This window comes from Ochotona princeps, chromosome 3 (genome assembly GCF_030435755.1).
Source record: "Ochotona princeps isolate mOchPri1 chromosome 3, mOchPri1.hap1, whole genome shotgun sequence".
NCBI classification, from domain to species: Eukaryota; Metazoa; Chordata; class Mammalia; order Lagomorpha; family Ochotonidae; genus Ochotona; species Ochotona princeps.
Window position 1 is genome coordinate 48,469,290 of NC_080834.1, and position 21,699 is coordinate 48,490,988.

At 36.9% G+C, this 21,699-nt stretch overlaps 1 long non-coding RNA gene across 1 annotated transcript in view; it reads right to left on the bottom strand.

Moving 5' to 3' along the window:
• Positions 1–3,434: 3,434 nt before the first annotated feature.
• LOC131479908 (uncharacterized) overlaps positions 3,435–21,699 on the bottom strand; it is a 51,819-nt gene continuing 33,554 nt past the window's right edge. The window contains exons 2-3 of the long non-coding RNA XR_009245160.1: positions 4,258–4,373; positions 3,435–3,664 (exon numbers count right to left, since the gene is read on the bottom strand). This is a non-coding gene — a long non-coding RNA (uncharacterized LOC131479908). The remainder of the gene's footprint in view (positions 3,665–4,257; positions 4,374–21,699) is intronic.

The following is a 21,699-nucleotide window of genomic DNA, read 5'->3' on the forward strand; positions in this document are numbered from 1 at the left end:
AAAGCTGAAGACAGAGGCAATTGACAGGAACAGGGTCCACTCTTCCATGACATAAAGGAACAGTAGGTGTTGTCTGGATTTAATTACATATTCAAAGGAAGCTGAGATATTTGCTCTGTTTTGGAAAACTCCTAAGTGCATGATGAGAGTTAGTGTGTTACTGCCACTATTTTTATTATTACAGTTGTTCAGTGATACAGCCAACTGTCATATTAATTTATTTATCTGGTGAAAGTTGGGTTACAGAAAAGGGGGATGTGGTGCTTGTTTGGTGCAACTGGATACATGGGACAGGTAAGTCATCAACAAGGGCTTGGCTCCTCTGGCTCTCACCTTCCCTGCATCATAATGCAACTTCAGTTTAATAAGATTTTCAATATTGTCACACAAGGAGAAGTGAAGATGCATTTAGTATGTATGGAAATAATAAATGTTCACCTGTAAACCGCCATTTCTAGTAAATGAAAAACACAATTTATACTGCTGAATTTTGTCACTGCATGAGAATCTACAGCTTTCAGGTATGCAAAGTGTTTCAAAGCTACAGAGAAAAACTTCAAGTTCCAGCGCTAAAACAAATAATAACTTAAAAGGTCAAATGCATCCTACCCTGCAGTGAATAAATTATTTCCATGGGTCATAAAGATTTGTAATATATTTGATCAACATCAGGAATACATGACTATTAATGAATTTTAGTGTAAATTTCCACAAATAATGTTTTTAATTTTGTCAAACAAACTTGAAGACTTGTGATTTCAGCATCTCTCTAACCTTGTTAGTCAGTTATTAGAGCCTCAGAAATAAGTCTGTTTTCCTCTGCAGTGCATCAGAGATTCTACATATATATATCAAATCATATATACTATATATTATATATAACTTTATAAATATATATTATATATAACGTTTGTAATGTTGTATATGCATGCATGCATATATTATATATGGTATCATATACATTTATTATATCATATGTGTATGTGATTGTATATTATAGGTATATCATATAACTATATATGTATATTATGTATCAAATACACATTACACATATATAATACATTACATGTGTGTGTGTGTGTGTGTGTATATATATATATATATATATGTTATATATAGACCAGGACTTGCCCTATAGCAAGTATTTGAATTGAGTGAATTTAAAGATTTCTATCTAGCTTCATTTTGGGTATGCCCAACCATCTGGGATATTATAAAATTGATCGATTTTGAAATTCACCAAAGCAGAAACTCGGGAAAGGAGATTGGAGAGTTCAGTAGTTGAGAAAGAAAGATATCAGATTACAGCAGATGATGGTAATTTCATGAAGTCTCAAGGTGTAAACACAACTGTAGGATATACTGTCTTAAAATAAATAACTATTTTTTCTGAAATTTCTTGACGCAGCTTTTCCAGACTGTAGGTCAGTTAATTAAACCAATATAGTTTTGAGTAACATGTGGTAAGGAAGATAAAAAATCAGTATATATTCATGCCCTAAACTGAAGTTGGCTAGTTAAAACAGTTCCAGCCCAGAACCACTAATGGAATGGGTGGAGATAATGTTGAAGAATCCCATCTTTGTGATCCAAGAAGAGTGGTAACAGTTGGCCACCTAGATAGAAAAATACAGTTGTGTGTTGGGGACCTCAGAAAAAGCAGAGGTGTGAGCCAGATTTGCTGTAAGCATGAAAGTGTTCTGTGGATTTTAATCAAATGGGAAAGGTTAACTTCAGAAAAGTTGGAAAATTTAGGTTATTAAATGTATCTTGAAGATACACTTTTGAATATTTGTTGAAAGTTTTCAGTGTCATTCAAGCATGGCTCAGGTCTTATATTCAGGTTTCACATTATGCACATTTAGGAAGTTCCTATCCAGCAGTTTTCTGCCTACCCAGATGAGAAACTTCTTGAAAATTGAAACTGAATTTTTCATGTCATGCTTATCTCTCATAGTACCTAACAAAATACTGAGAAAACATTATGATGGCTATACATATTTTCAAAATGGACCCTTTATTGGACAATATTTGGGTTCTGAAGCATAGAGTCTTTAGTGACTGAAATCTTATGATGTGGTACTTTTTATAAAGCTTTGCCCTTTAATTGAAAGGCAGAGAGGGAGATACAGGAGCAGGGATATCATTCATCAGCGGTTCACACGCCAAACGCCTGCAGTTGCTGACTGGAACAGGCTGAAGCCAAGAACCAGGAACTCCATCAGAGTCCTGTATGTGACAGGAACTCAAGTACTTGAATCAGTTTACTGTCTGCCATATGCATTAGTGGAAACTTAGATTGCTACCATGGCTCAAAGGCTGGACGTTCACCTGCAAGCACCAGGACCCCGTGCTGGTACCAGTTGATGTCCCTGCTGCTCCACTTACCATCCAGCTCCTGCTTATGGCCTGGGGAATCAGTGAAGGATGACCCCAAAACCTTAGGATCCTGCATCCACGTTGCAGACCCAGAAGAGGCTCTTGGTTCCTGGCTTTGAATCAGCTCAGCTCTGGCCATTGCAGCATTTTAGGGAGTGGATGAGAGATCTTTCTGTCTCCTCTCCAAAAATCTGATCTGCCTTTCCAATAAAAATAAATCTTAGAAAGCAGAGATGATACTGAGTCCTAGGACTCTGTTTTGGGATGTAGGCATATCAACGGATGCCCAACTTGCTGTACCATGACATCCAACCACAAATAAAATCTTCATGCATATTACAGCTCCTGTTTTGGAATGTGCACTATTCACTTATAATACATTCACTTTGATTTATTGATGCTTTCCATTTTATGTCTAAAACCCTTTCAAAAGCACCTGGTTTTCAGGTAGCTTCTGAAGAATATCAAGACAAGTCTGAACTAAATTATTTTCTTATGCTAAGATAAAATCAACAATAACTTATTTGTCAAATATGTACTTGTGTTTTAACATTACTTGAGCCTGTATGTATGTTACATGTCTATCCATCTATTCGTATGAAGCATGGTATAAAACTTTGAGCAGAATTGTTACCATTATTATTTTTGAAAAATGCGTTTATTTTTAGTAAAACTTTTCATAATTAAAATCTTCTATGCACATTTTCTTCTTTCTTAGGAAAAAGAAAACCCGCATACTAATGATATAAGGAGCAGTGTTGAACAAACAACAATTTCACCCCCTCGATGGAGTGGATTAAAAAGGAAGAGAGAAAAGATAGCAATCAGAAGCTCCATCTTTGGACATGCAATCTCTTTACCAACAAGAGTATTAGAACTGGCTAGAAATCCTGCTGGTGCTCAGCCTTGAGTTGAGAGAAAAAGCCACACAAAGGATAGGTGTGTTCTTTATTCTTTCAGTACCTTTAGGAATAGTACATATGGTACTGTCAGGATGGAGACTTTAGCAACTGCATCATTGTTTTGAATTTTCAGGAGTAGTGATTAAGTGAAATTCTTCTTCGGCACTCACACACATCTGAACTGTGAGTGAGGCGGCCCATTAGGTCAAAACCTCACAAGCTCTGGTTTTCCCTCCGCTGCTGCTTCTGCTTATACGTAGCAAGTTTCCAAGGACTGTGCAGCTGATGCAAGGCAGACTTAGTTTCTGTTCGGGGCTGGTTTTGATCTGCAGTGTTCAGGGATGAGCAATTCCTTTCAACTTATTTGCAAACCTTGTCAAAGCCTAATTGCAGAATGACATTGATGACAGACTGATTATTACTTGTCTCAAAAAGCAGTGTAAGAACATATTGGCTTTCATGCAAACATCCAGCTTGTCATTAGCGTACAGTGCAAATGGCAGAAATTTCATACCAGAACCCTGAATGCATCAGAAAAAAGAGTCATCTCTGTTTCTATTGTTTCTGGAACAATTTCAATAAAATTTAGAAATATTTTCTGTAGAATTAAATTCCTAAAGCAGTTATACAAATTGTCTTGAGTTTAAAGTTAATTTATAATCTTGAAGAAAACGTATTTCAGTAGGGTAGATAGAAAAAATTGAAGATATTAAAATACAGTTAAAAAATATATAATACATTCCACAAGTAAAGCTAATTGACAAAAGCTTATAAATAATTCACTTGCAAGTTCTGCTTACTTAAAATAGTAAATGCTGATAATTTCTCAATAACTTGAGCCAGATCTAACAAGATGAATATGTTTGCTACAATAAACATTTATCCTTTTTGCACCACAGGAGCTAATTACATTGAAGAAGCACAAGAACGCTAAAAACTCTTTCCATGGATTTTATTCAGGAGTCTGGAAACTTACCTACTTATTGATCTTATGCTTAGGAATAATCTGTTGGGTCTCAGCTGGTGGCATCTATGGTCAAGATCTTGTGCTGCTGCCTCACTGTGTTCATTTGCTGCTTCTTCCATCTGTTGCTGGAGAGGCTAAACGACTGTGCTTAGACCAGAAACAAATTCCAGGAAGGATCAACTAACTCACTTTTTAAAAAAATGAGTTTGAGTTTTATTTGGAGATCACTTATAAATAAATAGCAGCACAATCAGTAATTGCAAAAACATGGAAGCAACCAAAATGCCCATCAACAGAGGATTGGATAAGAAAGCTATGGTTCATCTACTCCATGGAATACTACTCAGCTATTAAAAAAAACAAAATGCAGTTCTTTGTGGCCAAATGGGCCAAACTGGAAACCATAATGCTAAGGGAAATGAGCCAATCCCAAAAGGTTAAATACCACATGTTTGCCTTAATTTAAGATGATATGATGTTATGTATAACATGTTATGTTTTGAATGTTATATGTTGTGTATAAACTAAAATTGAAGTATAGGTGAGGTGGTCACAGAAGGTGACTGGGAACTCGCATTTACTTTTAACATATTGGTTACTCATTACTATGTCAATTAATTCCATAATGATGTAAATTTTTGCTGATGGTATGTTGGAGCTTTCAATTGACTGGGATGATACTCTGCTCGCTCTGTCTTCAGACCAGAGAGGGTATACCTAAGAAGCCGTTGAACTTGACTGGACAATAAGATGCTGGACTCTATGTTTGGTATATGCTTGCAATGGGGGAATCTCAACTGAACTTGAGCTGTGGTTATGCAACTAGGTGGAGGAATCCACCATGGTGGGAGGGTTTGGGGAGGGGTGGGGAGAACCCAAGTATCTATGTAATTGTGTCACATAATACAATGTAATTACTGAAGTTAAATAATAAATAATTAAAAATAAATAAATAAATAAATAAATAAGGCCAGTGTGTCAACTGGAGTTTGATAAAAGAAAAGCCTTCCTCCTACTGAAGATTCCCAGTATCTTTATCCCAGGAAGAAACAATTGATCATACATACTACATATGATCATTTTATATGTGTGTGTATATATATATATATATGTATATATATATATATATATACACACACACACACACATATTTGTAGCTCTGTTCCTACATAAATGAAACAGATTTTTGTTAGGTGAGATAAGCCAATAACAAAAAGACAAATGTTGCATGATCTCAATCATATGTGGAATCTAGTGCGTATTTTGCATCAAGCTTTGTTCCTCTCAATATTGGAATCCCAGATACTAGGGTTTTATATTTGATTTTCATAAGTCTGACATATTTCTTCAAGAATGTACCAGGATTTTTATCAGCCTACAAATTTGCTATAAAAGCATACAGATAATTATTCCAGTAATATTGGAGATGTATATTTGTGACTTCTGGGACACAGCAAAATAGAAGACTTCTTCTGCATTATAAGTAAGATCCTTGTCAGGCTTCTGTAATCTGCAGTAACTCTCAACTCTCTCAACATGCCCAATCACTACTTGCTACAGAACAGTATTATAATGCAAGAAAGTTTGCATTTCCATTGTGAAGACTGGGACTGAGACTAGAGTTGTATAGTTGGCCTCACTCAAATAATTAAAATCTTGATTTATAGGCCTAACAAGATGGCTAAGTAGCTAACTCCTTACCTTGCAAATCCTGGGATCCCATATGGGTGCCAGTTCATGTCTTGGCTACTACACTTTCCATTCAACTCCCTGCTTTGGGAAAGCAGTACAGAGTGGCTCAAAGCCTTGGGAAACATGTGAAAGATTTGGAAAAAGCTCCTGTCTTCAGAATAGCTCAGCTCTGGCCGTTGTGGCCACTTAGGGAGTGATCCAGTGGAACAGCAATATTTGTCTCAGTAAATTTGCTTTACCAATGATAATAAATAAATCTTTCCAAAAAAAGCATTTGTAAATCTTAATTTATTTTCCCCAATTAAAGTAGTGAATTTATTTCACTACAGGAATCTACCTATCAACCTTACCTTTGCAATAATAATGTGAATGTTAGACTTTTAAACTATTATTCCCAAGAAAGAAATTAAAACAGAAGATTCCAACTCAAGATAGTAGATTTATTATAGCCATATTTATATCTATATCCATATATTTTTCCATATTTTTGATCTGCTTAGAATGATATGTAAATTTATTATATGTAAATTTATTATATGTAAATTTATTAAATTTATTATTCATTTTGTAACCAAGGAGAAGAAAATACAGCTTTTACAGTTTTGATCCAAATATTTTCTGAAATCAGAATTTCATGGAGTCTTGTTGGTAGATGTGACAGTTCATTATCTAAATCTGTGGATACTCAGGTATTGGATCAACCATTCTGAGTGTTTCTTTGTTTTTGTTAGCATTTAAGTCGCTGGACTTTGAGGAGAAATAGGTACCCTAAAGCCAATCAGTTGAAGGTTGAAAACGGAGAGAAAGACTGGCCTCCTCAGAGTACAAGAGTATTTTAAAGCAGATGGCATCTAGAGTTGAATTATAGCATGGGCTCTCTTGGTCTTTAACCTGCTAGCCCACCCTATGAGTTTTGACTTCCTGACTTCCAAAATTACCTTAGCTACTCAGAAAAATCTTTGTCTCTCTCTGTCTCTCACTCTCCTGCTTTCTCTGTCTTTCTCTCATTCCTTTTCTCTATCTGACATACATATACAGATAGATCAGCTTGACCTATATGTGCTTCTATTCTGATAAACTCATACTAAATTGAAGACACTGTAAATTGAGAATAATTTTAATAGACCTTACCTCCTGAACATCATAAGTTAGCAACATTGTATACTGTGGGGTTTTCAGTTTCTTGCCTTCATTGTTACATAATTTGATAGTTGCATTGGGAGAGTATCACAGGGCATTTTGCTATCTCAGGAAGAGCTTGAAATTCAAAATTTAAAGTATGGTTTCTAATGAATACATTGTACTTTTGTAAATTCATAAAGCTGAAAAACCATTAAGTCAGTACATTATAAATCAAGCACTCTAGGTATATATGCATGGACATGTAATTGTATTTGTACAGATTTTTGCAATGCACATATGTGTATTAATTGCAAGATATCTACATAAAGCCAATGAATCAGTAAGTTAAACATAAAAATAACTAAAATACTTAAATAGTCATTCACCAAAAGTATATTTTCATATGAATAATAGTCTAGATGAATAGAAAGCCACCTGTTACATCCTAAGCATAATTACCATATTTTCAAAAGACTGAAAATGTCAACTGTTAATATGGTTATGTCTTAGTACGATTTATAAAAATTAAAGCAAAGAACCCTTCATAATTCATTAATCACTTGGTTGGAAAAGTGACTGTATATATAAACTAAAAATAACTAATTGTGATCTGCATTATATATAGAACATACAATATATAATATATATTAATATAATGAATAATAGAAATAATTTCCGGGGGCAGGCATTTGCTACAGTGGTTAAGATGCTACTAGGGATGACTGCACTCCAATCAGAAGCCCTGTGTTTGAATAAATTTTACTTTTCAATCCAGCTTGCTTCTAATACAGTCTTTGGGAGCCAGCAGCTATTATAGAGGTATCTGGGTTCCTCCCATCCATGTGAAAGATGTATATAAAGTTCCAGGCTCCTGACTTTAGTCTGAACAGTTACATAGCTGCTGCAGATATTTGAAGAGTAAACCAGCGGATGGAGAATCGCTTTCTCTGCCTCTTGAATAAGACAAAAATATGTAAGCATTTAAAATTGATTGCTTTGATCAATGTAGATATATGGAAAAATTTCCTGTTAACATTATCTATTAAAGCCCCAAATTAAGACAACTTGATCGCTAATAAGAAAGAGAATGAACAAATACTTTTCGGTAGATTTATATAAAAGAATGTATAGCAGCAGTGAATGATAGCAAAACAGTGAACTCTTACAGTATTCAGAAAGAAAATTGGCAGACAGAAGTTATAGGCCAGTAAGTACAGATAGCAACTTTTTTTTAAAAAAGATTTATTCAGTTTATTACAAAGTCAGATATACAGAGAGGAGAAGAGACAGAGAGGAAGATCTTCCATCCGATGATTCACTCCCCAAGTGAGCCGCAACGGGCCGATGCAAGCCGATCCGAAGCCGGGAACCTGGAACCTCCTCCGGGTCTCCCACATGGGGGCAGGGTCCCAATGCATTGGGCCGTCCTCAACTGCTTTCCCAGGCCACAAGCAGGGAGCTGGATGGGAAGTGGAGCTGCCGGGATTAGAACTGGGGCCCATATAGGATCCCGGGGCTTTCAAGGCGAGGACTTTAGCCGCTGAGCCACGCTGCTGGCCCAGATAGCAACTTTTAACCCTCACTTTTAGAATTCTAATTTCTCATTGTTGTGTAAATGAGCAAATAAAGAGTTTCCAGTATTTATGGATCAGTAAAAAAAATGTTAAGTGTAAGAGTACTATTAAAACATCCAAAAAATTAAAATGGCTAATAGTTTTATTCTACTTATTTTTAAAATATATATGTGTGTCACATTATAAGAAAAATTAAGATTTATAAAACATTTAAGATTCTACTGAAAGTGAATTGAAAGGTGCAGATTTTATTTTTGCTATTGTTGATGTTATACAACAGGAAAACCATCAGAAATATTGCAGTAGGCCAAGCTTGTGTCATCCAGAAATCCAGATGCTCTTTGCTTGCAGGTTTTCTCACCTACCAGCCTTGGTAAAGACCATTCCCTGAAACCATACACAAACAAGCATATGCATTACTCAGTGTGCAAGACTGAGTGGGGAGAATTTGGCATATGGACAGAAAAGAGTCTCCAAACTTCTCTGGAAAGTGTTTTGCCACTTATCTTATCCTAAAGCTTAACTCTGCCAACTGGAGTCAGTGGGCTATTATAATTTACATATGCATTTAATCTGCCCAGAGTTTCTTTCTTTTTTTTTTTTTTTTTACTTATATGGCACATCAACATTTCAAAACAACCTTTTGAGATACAGAATCTTCCAAGAAGAAAGTCCTTTACATGTGAGAGGCAGCTTTCCTTCTGAGGGACAGCAATGACTAGTTTGTTTGAGTACAAAACTGACAGTTGGGAATGTCTGAAATATAATTCTGGCTTTTTACTTCCCTCACTTGGCTACACAGAATAAAAATGAAACTGTTAAGGAAGCAGAATTTTGGAATAACTGCATACACATATTGAGGAAAAGTTAGAAACTGTGTTGTAATAAAAGTTGGAGAAATCCCTTGAGCAAGATTCCAGTTATTCCACTGATTAGATCATAATAACCCACTGATGAAATGAACACACAGGCTTAATAAAGTTTGCAATATGAGATGGAGAATGAAGCAAAAGGGATTTTGTAGAATAAGTGTGTAGCCCCATGAAATTGTTTTGCTTTCATAATCATTAAAAAGTTTAAAGTATTGCAAATAAGTGTTATTTTAATTAATAAAAGTAGTGAATGAAATTTTATTATTTAGTGTGAAAGTAAAGTTCTCATAGAAAATCTATCTTGTCTCATTCTGAAGGAGCAATTTTTGCCTGCGACAGGTGTTCAATGACTACTACCCTTTAAAAAATATAGTCTTAACCTTATATCTTTAAGAAAGCAACAGAAAAAAGGACATTACAATTTGCTGGCTGAAACACAATATGTAAAAATTATGGCAAGTTTTCTTCAGAAAATCTTCTACAGTTTCTTAAATTTAACTTTTTGAAAAGGTGCAAAATTCACCAAAAACTGATGAAAAACTGTCTCAAAGTACAAAGCGAGTTAAAGGGAGAATGCAGTTAGTTGCTGTTATGGGGTGCGAGCGAGATCACACCAGACATGTCTAAGGTTTTATTAAGGAGTCTTTATTAACCAAGCTTGGTGATAATAGAACATATTAGAAATAGCAAATCACAAGTCCATATGGCAATCCAACCAATCACAATCCAACTAAACATAATCCAAAGGGGAACAAATGGTCATTACACCTAATCCATCTGTTAAGCTGACGACCTATGTCCCAACTTCCCCAACAATATAAGTTATCCTAACAGACATGCAACGAATTACCTGGACACACTCACAAAGCTACATTCACCTTTCCCTGGCTTCTGTGCCCACATTCCACTACTGCTAGGCCTCACCTCTCCTGGAACTTCTGACAGCACACAAACCAGAAACAACATTATTATATCCATTGTCCCATCTAAGCAGGACACAGGGACCATGCTCAGGGGATTACCTCTCCTGGGTCAGCCAAGAGTTGAAGTGCCAGAATAACAGAAGCACTTGACCAGAAAGAGAGTGAGCCCCTGCTTCACAGGCCTTTCAAAGGGGTTTGTGAGGGAAGTGGTTATACAACAATACAATACAGTCTCCTCTAAGTTGATAGGTGAGTCACAGGTGGGCAGCAGTGAATACCCAAGTGTTGTGGGCTCAGGAGTTGATCAGTGTCATTGGGTTAAGGTGGGCAGGAACAGGAACTGGACTTGTAGCTAAAAACACCTAGACTAATTGGACTCATCTGTATCCAATAGCCTGACTAAATTAGTATGTGGTGGGAAGAGTATACAAGGAGAGGTGAAGGAGCAATAAAGCGAGACTTCACAGAGACTTCTACCATCACTGGCTGTACTCCATAACAGTTGATAAGCTTGTCAATACAAACATTCCCAAAGTAAGGAGAACTTCTTAAATGGGCCTTCAGAATCCTGGCTTAATAATCAGCATGAAGTGTATGAACCCATTTATAAGAATATTTGTCAGAAATTCAAACATCTCCAAAATGCAACTTGTGCCTTTTAAGATATGGTTGATAAGTTCAATATCTGGTTCAATCTTTGAACTTGGCTGACAAATTGTAGTAATGTGAAAACTGTAATGAGCTATCTCAGAGGAATGATTTCTACTTATGATTTTCAAACTAAACTTATGTTATATTTAAATCGTGCTACTTTGACATTCACTAGCTGGGGGCTGGGGCTGAGTTCTTCCCAAATACGCTTCCATGTAACACTTCTCACCTTACACTCCCTGAACCTAGATCCACTTTATCACAGATATAACAGTTATTCCTTCTCATGATAATCATATGGAAAATTAAAGTTAAATGCAATTTCTAAAATCATTATAACCATCTCCCTTAATACATGAGGGTATTATACATATGCGTATACATATGCATGAGTATGTGCATAAATCTATGTTATATACTTATTCATATAACAGTAAACACATATACAGTAGATTTTCTGTAAGAAAAGCAGCAAAAATACCAATAGCAAAGAAAAGTTCAAAAATTCTCAACATGAGAATTTCAAGGAAAATCCTGAGAATTAGAGTGCATTGTGGTTTACATGATAGAAAGGTGAAGTTCATTTAGCTCCAGAGAGTAGTCATGAATGATTCTCAGAGATGTGGGGATCAGTCTCAGAAATACATACAGAGGGTCCAGCATGATAGCGTAGTGGTTAAAGTTCTTGCCTTGCACGCGCCGGGATCCCATATGGGTGCCAGGTCTAACACTGGCAGCCCCACTTCCCATCCAGCTCCCTGCTTGTGGCCTGGGAAAGCAGTCTAGGACAGCCCAAAGCCTTGGGACCCTGCATCCATGTGGGAGACCTGGAAGAGCTTCTGGCTCCTGGCTTCGGATTGGCTCATCTCCAGCTGTTGTGCTCACTTGGGGAGTGAACTATCGGATGGAAGATCTTCCTCTCTGTCTCTCCTCCTCTTTGTATATCTGGCTTTGCAATAAAAATAAATAAATCTTCAAAAAAAAGAGAAATATATACAGAATAATGTTTTTGGGATCTTTGATTAGGATCACACTGAATCTGTATATTACTTTTGGTAATATGGATATTGTGATGAAGCTGATTCTATGAATCCAGGAACTTTTTCTTTTTCATTAAGCATTAACATTTTATTTCTTTTTGAATGATGAATTGCATGTATGCACAGATATACATTCATTTATATCAAAGTTGCTTCTTTTAGATATTGTGAATAATGTTGGTACAAAAATTTTTTTTAATTATTATTATTTCATTTTGACACAATTCCATAGGCTCTGGGTTTCCCCCAACTCCTCCCCAAACCCCCTTTTATTTCCTCCATATTATTACATTAGTACAGCTCATAACCCTTCATAATTCCATCACTGAGGACATGGGCCATGCAGAGAGTCCAGCATCTTATTGTCCAGATAAATTCAATAGATTCATTGGGGCACTATCATTGCTCTGAAAGTAGAGCTGGCAGAATATCATCCCCTCCAATGAAAAGTCACAACACAAATTCAACAATAGGAAAAAACATGGAAATTGCAACATCATGAAGTTAATTGATATAGTATTGAGTGACCAATGTGTTAGGAAATACAAGTTCTTAACCACATCCTGTAACTACTCCATTGACATCTCAATTTTAGTTTATACATAACTGGCTGCTATAAACCGTAAAATGGTTATACGGTACTATTCAGCTGTCTCATAGGATGGAAGAAGCCCAAATTCCTCCTCACAGGTTCTAATGTCATCGGAACAACAGTTCCGAACCCTGAGCAGTTTTCAGAAACAGAACAGTAAGAAAGAAAATGTGTGGAAGGCACAATGCATTCACAGGAAGCCACGATTCTACCTACCTCAATTATTAATGTTTTTCTTCCTACCTCAATTATTAATATTCCAAACCCTTGCTTACATATAATATTTTACTTCATTTAGAATCTATGGTAAGTCTATTAAACCTTTACTTTCTATTTCTCATTTTTCAAGCCTTCTTTCAGAAGTATTTTGATATCTCAATCATCCTATCAGATACTTAAGTAAATTCTTAACTTCTTCATAACTATTCCAACTATTACTGTTCAAGCATGAAAATCTTATTCAATTCAAAATCTTAGTGCTTGATGAAATCCCTTCATACAATAAGTATTGATATTGACAGTCAAAGATATTTCTGAATTATTTGTTTTTCTCAAATATTCACTGGAATTTCCTCAATATATTGAATATTCTCTTCTACTTAGTAGATTTTGGGTGTGTACACCAACATTACTATGACAAACTCCAAAACACTAAGCATAATCTCAAATCCAATAAAAATATGCAAGAATATTCTAAAAGTCCAAGCAAATATGGAATTAAAATGTAAATTTATTTTTGTACCAAAGAAAAAATGAAATAAAAGGACACAGTTTTTTCACAGTGCACATCTTCTGCACTCTAGGGGCTCACATGTTAAATGTCTTGGGATACATCTAACCAAAGACACGGAAGACATCTAAGATAAAAATTACAAAAGATTTTAAAAAATAAATAGAAGAAGACACTAAAAGATGGAGGAATTTAAAATGTTCCTGAGGCGACCCTGATGGTCATTGCAAGAGAGGGTGGGGAACCAAGGCTGGAACTAAGTAAGGACCAGAGAAAACTCCTCTCCTGAGTGCTGAAGGAAGTTTACTGTTCAGAAAGAAGAAAGGAAGGAAGGAAGAAAGAGAAGAAGGAAGTAAATAAAGAGAGGAAGGAAAGAAAGATGAGAGGAAGGAAGGAAGAAGGAAGAAAGGAAGAAAGCAGCTGTATTATTTATCAATGAGGCCCAGCAGGGCATTGGATTTGTTCAAAATAAACTGAATGCTATAAACAGAGGAATAACAAAGATTGTGAACAGGAATTAGAGCACAAATACGGAATTGTTGAGACACCAAATACTAACCATGTTAGGAGAACTGGTCACTCCGGGACACATGTGAGTCCCTAGAATGCACAACATGGAGGGTGACACTAACAGAAGCATTGCTTATGGGGAAGTGGAGATACAGTCATCAGTGCAGCTGTGGCATCAAAACAAGGAAGAAAGAGAAAGTGCAGATGGTTTTCTTCACCAGCCCCCTCTCCTGCTGCCGCTCTTTGACCAGACCTCACAAAGTTCAGCCTGCAGTAGTGCTGAGAAACTGCCATCCACAGCAAAGGGCCATGGGAGCAAAGAGAGGCCAACAGGAGAGGAAAATGGAATGAGAACGTGCAAATGCTCAGACATCGTCCTCTTCAGCACGACCTGGGAACACAGCACAAGCTCGTCTTCAGCAAAGCTGTTGCTGGAGATTTCCATGCCGAATGTCTCCAAAATGCAATTTTAATTCACTTCAAAAGATTCTGCCACACGCAAGTGCTATCATATTTACTTTATTACGGAGAGTGTGTACTTCTCTCCTACTCTTGAAAAATCTGATTTGTTATTCCCCTGGGAGAAAGTTTGTCAGGTGCATATGTCGATAAGACAGCAAGAAACAAGTCTCAATTCAGCTCACACAATCTAACCGTGTTAGAGACAATCGGTTAGGGTATTTTCAGGGGGACTGAAGTTGATTATGAGAGAACAAAGAAACAAAAGTCATGGTACATAACAAAAATGGAAATTAGTTTAAATTCTCACTTCCATTTCCTGAGCCAATGAACATAAAGTTCATGTTTGGCACATCTGTTTGCTAAGATAGATGTATAGTTATGTTACAGAAAACTGAAATAGACCTCACATAGATTTCTTAGGGTAGTGCTCAAACTGAAACCATATACTTCAGTGTCTCCTTGAGCACATTTAGACACCTACTACTGAGGCTTTTTTAAAGTTGTGCTTTCCTTACTTTTATAACAATTAGAAGATCATGATATTTCCACATTATGCTTTCCCTTTTAAGCTTGGCTAACAAATTGAACTGCTTTGATGCCAGTATTGTATCGATGAGATATTCAGTGCCAAATGTCTGAATTTCAGAAAATCTAATTATGAAGCACAAGAGATTTTATAAAAAGCCTGCATCCAATAGAAATGTTTTCATTAAATATGTTTTCATACAATTGAGAGCCAGAGTAGCTCTCTTTTTTTCCTGTCTCTTAGTCGTCTGCTTCTCCTGAGTCATTTTTCTGCTGTGTTTACAGCCTGGGGCTGCAGTACTGTGCTAGCACGGAAGATTGGGAAGCAGACATGGCCAGACACAAAGGTGTTAAAGGCTCCTCTCATTTCTATGCTCAACCAGAGCAGAATGCAAATACCAAGCAGCGCGTGACAAAAGGTAAATTAGATCTTTCAAATCCTTCTTGTAATAATCAGAGATGGTATTGGCTTCTCAGAAAAAGGCTTTCTGTGAATATAGAATTTTTAGCTCAGCAAAATTCCCTTAAACAGCCAGATGGGAAATGATATAACTTTGTCCCTTCACTATACATGACATTTTTTCCTCTTCCACCCTGCCTTTTAACATACAGATGGTTTTCTAGTGACTTCTATCTATTATATTATTTAGTTACATGGTCTCATATCAAATGTTTTCACTTTTGTGCCACAACAAGGTACTCACTGGAAGCTAGAAGTCCAAAAATCAACAAGATAGAAAATGTGTCTTCTGGGTGACTGGCTTTGCCTGAAGGACACATACCCAGAGACAAAGAATGATTAGGGACAACATGGCACACTGTGTTAATATAGGTACAGCAAAAAGAACAGAGCACTGGTTCTGTCTTTCGGAATTAAAATAGACCAAACAAGTACCATAGATCTAAATTTTGAAGACAAAATGAATGGAATCTCTAAAATATAATAGGAAGTAGAACATATTCCAGAGAAGGAGTACAATGTGTGGAAGTATACTAACACCATCTTATGACAATAAAGTCCATCTACATTTGCCCCAATCTGATTGGTTCTGAGAATTATATATTAACTGAACAACACTCTATGTTCTCTTGAGTTCAGGTCAATGGAGTCTAGGGACTAACCTAAATTTACATTGGAGAAGACTCACGTGTTTGAATTTTAACCCTGCCTTGGGCTAGTTGGTTGCTGAAATCATAAAAATAACAATTTACTAGAGGATGCATTCTGAGTTGATTAAAAAAAAAGGCACAGTCTATAGAGCTGGAAGGCGTCTAGGAGCCATCCTTGCAAATGGACTGTTCATGAAGTTGTAGTTTGGTCAATGTGATTAGTACAGGTTTAGGAATCAGATCACCTTTAGTCTAAGTCTGACTCACCGTTATGGATCAAGTGAACCCAGGTAAGTTAACATACTGCTATGAGAGTAAATATTCTAACATGTGCAGTGAACATAATGGGGCTCAGCAGCACTACAGCAAAGACTGAAAACATGAGAGGCAAGGCTTACATCACACATGGTAGTCAAAAACAGCTACCCACTAAGGAAAATGGGAAAATGATAAGGAGGAAAATGTTATATCGTGAAGCTGGGAGTTAGCACTATCATGTATGTGTATGAGAAAAGTATCCATTCCACTTCCTGCTTCCTTAGTAAGAGTATTCTGTAGTCTCCAGAAACCTGAGGTGGCGTAGGGCTTGCCATCTCTCAGACACGGTTTGTGAGTGAGGAGGCCGTGAGCATTGCTGTAAGTGCTGAGTAGACAGCTGAAACAAGGGAGATGGATAAACAGGAAGCAACTTCTTGCCTTTTTTCCATTCTAGAACCTTATTACCCCCAGGCTCACCTTCGTAGAACAGGTTTCTGACATGAGACGAGAGTGATCCTGCTAAAACAGGTCCTGAAACAGTTACCTTAGACAGATTAAAATCCCGCTGGGGAGTTTCCCTTTTTCTTCTGGAGCCTATTCCTTTGTCTCCTGTAACCACAGTAAACCTCAGCCTGTCAGGGCAGCAGAGGGAGATTTGTGATCTGAATCTCCGGCTTGAAGTTGTTTACTGTTGAATATATTCAAGCATAATTGTATTTCCTCTTCTTTTTAATACATTCCTGGCAGTCTAATGGCTTAAAGGAGCTCTATCCAAATGGAGTCTTTTTTGCTTTGTTCTCCCTTCCCTCTGCCTCTGACACATGGCCACCTGGCATATGCTGTTTGTTCTCTGTGTGGAGACTGCCAGGCAGCAAACAAAGCCCGGGTGGACACGCATGGACAGAGCAGCCACAAGGGCTGTGCATTCAGTCAAACCACTGGTCATTTGGTCAAACCTTTAGATCAAGTAGTTTCTTTGACTGAATTGACTGTAGGAACGGTAGATCCTGTCATGTGTAGATACCAAAGAGAAGGGTTGTGAATCATAAGTGTCATTTCAATGTTCCACATCGCTGAAAGACATTTCCCTAACAACTTTAATATTTTAACAATTCAAATTAGATAATTATTGTCCTAATGCTGTTCAATTACTTTAGAATTTGCAATGGGAAGAGAGGGGGGAAGTCGAAACAGTTGATTTAAAAATCACTTTAGAAATTACAAGGGTTTTAAAAAAGCTGCACAGTGGCTATCTCAAGTATAGTAGCCAATATTCAAGATAAAAATCTTCCAAGAGGTAATTTCTGTATATATCAAAATTATGATAAAAATCTCTTGGGGAAAAAACAGAACAAACCTGCAAACTGTAGTAGCTAATAGGATTTTTTAAAGTACTAGTCATACATATTACCCAGCTTGCTTTACACAAAGAAAGAATATAATTTTTAAAAAGGCATAAATGAATCAGTGTCTTATTTGCTTTGGCTTTCTGAATCTACATTTCACTTCTTGAATAATCAATTTAGTGCTTTTTGGAACTTTATATGCATCATTACTGCCATTTTGCTAAGAAAACATTATTGGCAAATGTACTATGTCCTTGCAGGTGTAACATAAAATATTATACTTATTACTACAGCAAGAGAGAGGTTCCTTGATTAGTCACTTTCCCCCCCACCTGTAGTTAGATTAAACCACAGAGACTGCTGAACTATAAAAGCATGATTGAGGTATTATGGTCTCAGATCTTCCTAGGACAGAGTGTGCATTTAATTTGGGAACAGTCCTCCTGAGATAAACCACAAGACAGTCTCAGTAACTACCCATTTGTGATTAAATCAATTCAGATTTGTTGATTATCTAAGATAAACCATGCTCTCAATTGCTGGGCTTTCAAAATGGATAGTGAAGGGTTCTACACTCACTAAATTTACCTAATTTATGCTAGCAAAGCAAATTAATGGTGTGGTATGAAAGATACATGGTGCTCAACGATGGTCTCTTGACTCATATCTGTTTATCCCATCTTTATCTTCACATAATTCTATTTCGTCTGAGCAGATGCCTAAATATGTAGATTATGCTTCTAAAATGTATGCACTCCGAATGCAATTATCAGTGTTAGGTAGACAGAACCAATCTTCGGTAGTGTCCTTAGCCTACTACTTAATCTTTTGCTATTAAATTGGTCAGGCTATCGCAATGTTTATATCTGTATCTACAGCTATCGCAGCATCATTTATTTATATTTTAATGTGCCTGTATTTTATGGAGAAGAGAAATTTTATATGTACATTCTTACCATAGTCTAACTTAATTTTCTTTTTTTACATTTTATTATTATTATCATTTTATGATACAGTTCCACATTCCTTGATCCCCTCCCCAATTCCCTCCCACCCCACCTAGTTCCTCTATATCATTACTAACATATAGTTCTTCATACACAGTCATATGTCCATCATTGTAGGCATGGACAATGGCAGAGAGTCCAGAATCCTATTGTCAAGATATAGTAAACAGTTTCGTTGTAAGTCCATCTTTGGAAGCAGAGATGCTTACTACACTGCATCCTCACATCTGGATGTTAGTCTCCATTTCAAAACTACTGTACATCCCCTTTAATGTAAAATCATCATACTAAATCAACAATAGAAAGAAAAATAGAACTTTACAATGCCATGAAGTTAAATGACATGTTACTAGATATGACAGTTTCCATAACACAACTACTATACATCCCCTTAAATGTAAAATCATAATACAAAATCAACAATAGAAAGAAAAATAGAACTTTACAATGCTATGAAGTTAAATGACATGTTACTAGGTATGACAGTCTCCATTTCACAGCTACTATACATCCCCTTAAATGAAGAGCCACAAAACAAAATCAACATCCGGGAGAAAAAAGAAATTAACAACACCAAGAAGTTAAATAACATGCTATTAAATGACTAGCGTGTAGTTGAAAAAATGAAAAGCAAGAACCTTCTTGAAGAAAATTATGACACTGCATGATCTACAAGTCATTGAATGATTTAATCAGTAGAAAGTGTTTTGAAGAGATGAAACTAACAGAAAACAACAAAACCCATGTGATACAGTTTCCGCTGATTTTTATTGATGAAGTGTGTCTCCTCCAGACAATAAACAGATGGGTTTTGGTTTTTAATCCAGTCTACTAATCTATGACGTTTGATTGAGCTTAAGCCATATGCATTCAGAGTTTAATATGTATGGATGTTACTTTCTTCCTTTGTCATTTTAGGAATGGGTTGTTCATTGGTTTAGTCTTCTGTTGTCATTTTACTGGGCTGTTCTTCCCATTTGCCTTTGGTTTTGTTTGGTGCTATTCCTCTTCTCTGTCAAGAGAACATCTTGAAGTATCATTTGTAGGGCAGGTTTGAAAGAGGCAAATTCTTTTAGCTTTTTTTTACTGTGGAAGAATCTTATTTCATTTTCGAAGATGAAAGAAAGATTTGCTGGATATGTCATCCTAGAACGACAATCTTTTTCTTTTAGAATCCGGGATATGTCACTCCATTCTCTTCTTGCCTGTAGAGTTTCCTGTGAGAGATCCCCTGTGAGTTTAATTGGCATTCCTTTATATGTCAATTGATTTTTTCACGTGCACATTGAAGGATCTTTTCCTTATGTTCAATTGAATAGAGCTTGATTATCATAGGTCGTGGTGAAGATCATGTTTGATCAAGCCTGTTGGGAGTTCTGTGCCCCTCCTGGATCTTGTTTCCCAATTCTTTCTCCAGATTAGGGAAATTTTCCTTTATTGTTTCATTAAATACATTTGCAAACTCAGCTTCTCTTTCTGCATCTTCTGGGACACCCATCACTCTTATATTTGGCCTCTTAATAGAGTCTTTCAATTCTTGAATACTTTTTTTGGCCTGATCCAGCTCTGCTTCCAGCTTTTTGTTTGCTTCCCCCTGATGACAGGAAATATCTTCCAATTCTGAGATTGTTTCTTCTGCTTGCTTCATTCTATTTTGGAGACTCTCCACTGTACTTTTAATTTGCTCTACTGTGTTCTTAATTTCTGATATATAAGCCTTGGTTTGCTTTATTGCTTCCTTAAATTCTTTGAACTCTTGCATGAGCTTTTTGTTTTTGATCACAAGCTTTAAAATGGGTTGTATAAATTCTATATGCCCAATTTTCTCAATGTCTTCCTCAGTTAACTCTGAGGTTGGCATAGGGTTTTGCTCTTTTGCAGGGGAGTTTCCGGTAATATTCATTGTGCCTTTGTCTCTTCTTTTGCTTTTGGTCATTGTACTTCTGGTTAGCAGAGTCTTCTCCTTGGGGCAAATTTCTAAGCTGTGTCACCCACAGGTCTACAGTTTGATTTTACTTATTGCGGTTGGTACACAACTTTTTGCTTGCAGCCAATTGTGCCACAACCTCAGGCGAATTCTAGGTCTGGGTTCTTATGTCATATTTCCACCCTGGTCCCCACAGCACTAGCTCTTGGCTCACCACTCTACCTCCTGTGATACCATGCTGAGGCTGCACCACTGTCTCTACAACCTTTCTCCCACTTCCAGTTGGAACAGGTCCCAGGATTAGAGAGACACCAGGTGTCCTATATAATTAGGTTGTTGGTGGCACTGATCTTGCTGGAACCTGTTGGACGTTAGGTCTGGGTGCCACACAGACCTATTTTGACTGGTACGATGCCAAAGTTGGTATTATTTTCTTGCGGGACCAGTGTGATCCATGGAACTCAGTGAGTTCTCCCAAGCTTAGCACATGCACAGTTCACTGTTGTCCCCTGTAGTCCCAAAGCTATTGCCACAGTGCGCAAAATGGCGCCTCACGTACCACTATGTCAGTTCTTGATCTGCTGGCTGTCAGGTGTGAGGGCTACCCAGACCTGCCCTGGGTGAAACCCGTAGAATGCCACATTGTTGTAGTTCACTGAGTCAGAAATAAACTCACTCCCAGCTCAGCGCATGCTCAGTCCTTTCCCTTTCCTTTGCCTCCTTACACAAAAATGGCACCCAATTCAGTTCAAGGGGGCTGACTGGGCTGTGAAATCCACCCTGTTCTCACACTGCGTGTCTGAGATCTGCTGCTCTGTCTCTCCTCCAGGTCAAATCAAACGGACCAGCAGGACGGACAGTTCTTTGTCTGGGTTTACCTCCCAAGCTCCTGGTGAAAGTCCCTTCCCACTGGTTGTTGGTGGAGTTCAGACCACCATTAGCTGAACAGTCTTGATTTAATTATTTTCCAGGAATAAAACCAAGAATTTTTCAGGTTGTAGGATTTCACCTTCTCAAAAACTAATCTAAATTTTGATATTTTACTGCCTTCATTCCTATGTGTCTGCTTATCTACATAAATATAAAATTTTATTGAATTTTATAATATGT